Source organism: Panthera onca, chromosome F2 (genome assembly GCF_046562875.1).
Source record: "Panthera onca isolate mPanOnc1 chromosome F2, mPanOnc1 haplotype 2, whole genome shotgun sequence".
NCBI lineage: Eukaryota > Metazoa > Chordata > Mammalia > Carnivora > Felidae > Panthera > Panthera onca.
Window position 1 is genome coordinate 7,790,366 of NC_138356.1, and position 4,663 is coordinate 7,795,028.

Sequence of the window (4,663 nt, forward strand, 5' to 3'; positions counted from 1 at the left end):
CATAGACACTGTATTCACAAGGCCATAAACAATTCACAAAACAAATAGGTCTGCTGATATAAAGATAAGGCCAGGAATCCTTTAAAAAGCATATATAATAAAAACGAAAGTTAAATAAAATGATATGAAGATCACTGGTAATATTGGGAAGAAACCCTAAGAAAAAACTTTGCAGCTAACACTAAAGTAATATTATAAAATGTTTATCCTCCCAATTTATTGGATCAATCTGCTCCTGGTCTAATAGAATGGCTCTCAACTGTTTCTTGTTTTTGTTTTAGCTTTCTTTTTTTTTTTTTTTTCAACTATGGACTATTTATGTGGGAACACCTATATCATAGTTCCCACCTTTTGAGGGAAAAGGAGTTAGAGATAATAATAAATAAAATAATTAAAATAAATTATTATTTTATAAAAATTTAATAATTATAATTAAATTAAATTAATTTAATAATTAAATAAATTTAATTACATTTATTAATTTATTAAATTAAGTACATTAAATTTAATAATTAAAATAAATAAAATAATAAATAAAAGAATTTTTTCAAGAATTACTTAGGTATATGCTTTGGCAGTCGGGAGAAGTCACTTGAGCTACAGATTCTATGTATTTAAGGATAATTATTGGAAGCAACGTTGACTTCCATCACAATGTTTTATTGGTGATTTTTAAAAGAACGGTCATCCAGATTGATCAAATTAAAATGACTGACTATACCCTTAAAAAATAAAACCCTGACCAACACGAGACAATTTTGACAATCCCTTGGGTATCCTTTACAAATCTGCTGGGAAGCTACTCTCTTTATATGCTCTGACAAACCAAATGATCATCTACAGTTTGCTAAATATCTTTATATGTTTCCACCCAAACTAGTACTTTGATTTATGAATAATTACATTTAAGATGTACCTGAGATACGGTCAACGAGTTTGTACAGAAGGAGAAAAAAGGGCAGATAACATTTTGATTCTGTTGCTTTAGTTTGGGTCCTCTAAGAAGCAGACCCCAAATGGCATCAGCGGTGCAAGAGAGTTTCTTTTTTTCATATTTATGTATTTTTGAGAGAAAGAGAGTGAGTGGGAGGAAGGGCAGAGAGAGAGGGAGACAGAGAATCCCAAGCAGGCTCCATACTGTCAGCACAGAGCCCTTCACGGGGCCCAAACTCAAGAACCCTGAGATCACGACCTGAACCAAAATCAAGAGTCAGATGCTTAGCCAACTGAGCCACCCAGGTTCCCCGTTACGAGAGAATTTTTAAGGGAGGAGCAGGGGAAAGTGACGAAAGCCTTCAGACCATATTGCAGGGAGGAGGTAGGGAGGAAAGCACTGGGCCCAAAGAGACTCGAACTACAGCAGAGTTCTGAGAAAGATTGGGCCATGTCAATACGAATCCTCAAGCTGGTTGCCGCTGGACATCTTCCCACACCTCAGCATAGTGGGACGGCCTTGCTCCTGCACCACACCCAGTCACAGCTAGAGCGTCTAGCAGAAGCGTGGCTTCAGAGCTCACTGGTGAATCCAGCAGCTGGGGCCATCAGGCAACTGTGTCCCCTGTAGCAGGAGTCCTGAGTGTTGCATTTTCGTGCCCGTCCAAGTTTAAACTTTGCCCCCCACAGATCGACTTCTCCGTGTAAGTTTGGAACTAACTTCTCCATGGTGCTACGGGCCTCTTTTCTTAAAGGGAAATGTAGAGGCCAGAGCGAAGTAGGAGGAACTACACCCCCCATGGCTACCATTGGTCTGGGAGCTACAACTGGTTCTCTTCCTTACCATCCTGCAGGAACCATCCTGAGTTTTTCTCACCCGCCACCATCACCTGGACAGGTCCTGGTGGCTTCCCTGGTGATGTCGCCAAGACCTTCCTTCTTCAAGGTTCTGAGCCCTTGGCATCATCCCCCTTTCAGCCAAAGTTGTTGTCTGGGCCCGTTCATAGTTACCACGGAGAAATCCAGCGGCATGCAAGTTCACGGCCCTCCTCCCATGTGGAAAAGCAGCCTTCCTCCTCCTGCAGATCAGGGTTGGTAACTCCTGCCACAATGATGACTCCTTTTTTTTTTTTTTTTTTTTTTTTTCGCCTACTGGACCCTGAGCACCAGGAGTCCAAAGCTCCTTGGCATCGGTCATCCTTGCAGTTCAATAGAGCCGGGTTGTGCCCCGTTGTAAGAATATGAGCCTCTGGGGACTAGAACCTCCAGCATGGTTATTGAAATGGGAAGCACGACAACCCCCAGTGGGTCGTGGGGAGAGATGGTGAGTACACCTACGTATTCTTCCTATTGGGAAACAAATATATAGAAGCTTCTGATTTAATGCGTGTATCACGCCGTGAGGAATGTCGCCTCATCCTTTCAAAGTGTTGCCTTGGAGCTGGCATTTAGCTGACTTTTAGAAGATTGTTCCAGTACTCTGTGAAGCTCGCTGCTTCCAAGCAGTGCAGTATATGATATGACTAGTGGTCCTATGACCACAGGCGCCCTCAGTGAAGGCTGTGTCGTGTGGGCTTCTGTGCCTGTGAATCAGGACTCACGTCAGCAGCACCAGACAGGGGTGTTGACTGAAGATTAGCACCAGGAACCCAAACCCATACCCGAAATAGGTCTCTGTTTGAGGATAAATTCCTGCCCTTCCAAAGTAGGATAGATGGTTTGTTCAGGTGGCCATGATTTCACATTTATTTAACTATTTCATATCAGGGACTTAGCTTTGGTCTCTGTTGCTCACAAGTGGACATTGAGAGGTGGCAGTAGCTAGCTCAGCGTTGGTGAGTGGGAGCCCATGCCTTTGGGTCCATAACCAGCCTCCATCTTTACCCACACATAAGCCACCCTGTTTATGTGTTCATGGTGCTACTTATGCCGATTCCAAGGTACCCATGACAAAGTCTGGCTGCAGCCAAGTAACTGTGTCATTTTGTTTACTTGGTTGTTCGGTGACTCTTCTCTGGTGGCTGTTTTCTGCAGGGCGTTAAGTTAAAATCTTTACTCTTTGTGCTCCCTCTTGTATGTCTGTCTGTGTGTCTCTATCCTCAGACCTGCCATTCCCTTTCCTTTCCCTTACAGACCAGGCCACTGGCCACCTCCTAGTTGCCTGGATACGATTTTACCTTGGACTCCTTCTCCTTCCACTCAAGGTGAATGACGAAGAGCACTCCTTGCCGGTTCCTATTTTTTCCCTCTGCGCTCTCTTTCGAGGCTCCTGTCTGTGGTAGTGGTGAAGTCTCCATCAGTTCAAGCTCGTCCCCACATGCATAAGGGGCCTGTCCAGAAGCCAAGCTTGGCCATTTCTTCTTCTGCATTAGTCATGGGGGAATCTGCACTCGTCTATGGCCATCGGTGTGAGCTGGGGGGAGGGCACTCATAAATCCATGGTGGGTATCCATGGGTTACCTGCCGAAGAAGCCTCCTCATGTTCTCTTATTCTGCTCAAGCTCAATCCCAGATGTACCTCCCTGGGCCTTTTATTTCTTCTTCCATCTGACAGGGCATCGAAGGTGTCCTCCCTTTGCTTGACATTGGACATCACCTTTACCAGGCTTCCAAAGGCCACTCCAATGGTGATTTTGTCCATTCCCTTGGTCCTTGCCAGGGTATTAACCCTCGTGTCCCAAGAAAGTGTCTCCGTATTAATAAATTCTTGCGTATCTAGTTCCAGCTTCCTTTATCAAAATTCTCAAAAATTCAATCCTAGATGTATCCCCTGGCTCCTGCTGTTTCATTGTTTTTTTTCCCCAACTGGTCTCAACCTGTATAGAGATCGAGGTGAATGTTTTTCAAGGGCCACTTAAGGAAAAATTTCCTCAATTTACAATCTGATCAATTTTAGGTATAAAAGAAAGATTCCTATCTCCAAAGGATCCCTTAGGATCCCTTCTCCCACAGAGAAATAAATTATATACATATATTTGTATTAGGCTCCCTAAGTGAGTAAAACCTGTTGCCTTTGGGCAGGACTCATCACTAATCCATTGTTCTATTTTGCATATATCTATGATCAAGGAAATCTACTCACTTGAGATCATTAGCATTATGGTCTGTGTAACCTTGGGTAGAACGTCTCACTGAAAATCACAATGAGAGAAAAGAAAATGACCCTTAAATGTGCTCTACTACTAGGAAATATGTATCATTAAACAAAGCATAAAGTATGAGAGTGCGTTGTTCATTGAGAACTTCATAGACGGGTTAGGGCCATGTGAGATCCCTGCAAGGGACTGATTGTCTCGAGCCTCACATACCATTATTCTAAGAGGGAAATAAGGAACCCCAACATCCTGTCCTGGGATTGTCACTGAGATTGGGCCCCAGTGTAATTCTCCTGAACGTGACTATTAGGTCATTAGCTCTCTTCAAGACAATGTAAGTTCTCATCATTTACCTAACCAAGGTACTCCCCACACACCCACACATTTGGACCTGAATATGCTTTTACCAGGGAAAGATTGAGAAAATTCTGATAACAAGATGGACATGATTTTCCATGTATTCCATACTGGGCGTCTTTCTGATGTAGATTGTATACAATTATGTTGAGACAGTGAGGAAGCCTGTCAAATTCTCATCTTATTTACTATTTTTTTGACCACTCCCAGTACGTGTCCTGTTAATTTGTGTCTGCCAGAAAGCATGCACAAAAACAGGATTATCTATGCAAGAAATT

The 4,663-nt window shown here is 42.8% G+C and overlaps 1 non-coding gene across 1 annotated transcript; it reads right to left on the reverse strand.

The window, feature by feature from the left end:
• Positions 1-4,302: 4,302 nt before the first annotated feature.
• Positions 4,303-4,383, reverse strand: LOC132664938 (small nucleolar RNA SNORD115). Its single transcript, XR_009603926.1, has one exon. It is a non-coding gene; the product is annotated as a small nucleolar RNA SNORD115 (small nucleolar RNA).
• Positions 4,384-4,663: the final 280 nt, after the last annotated feature.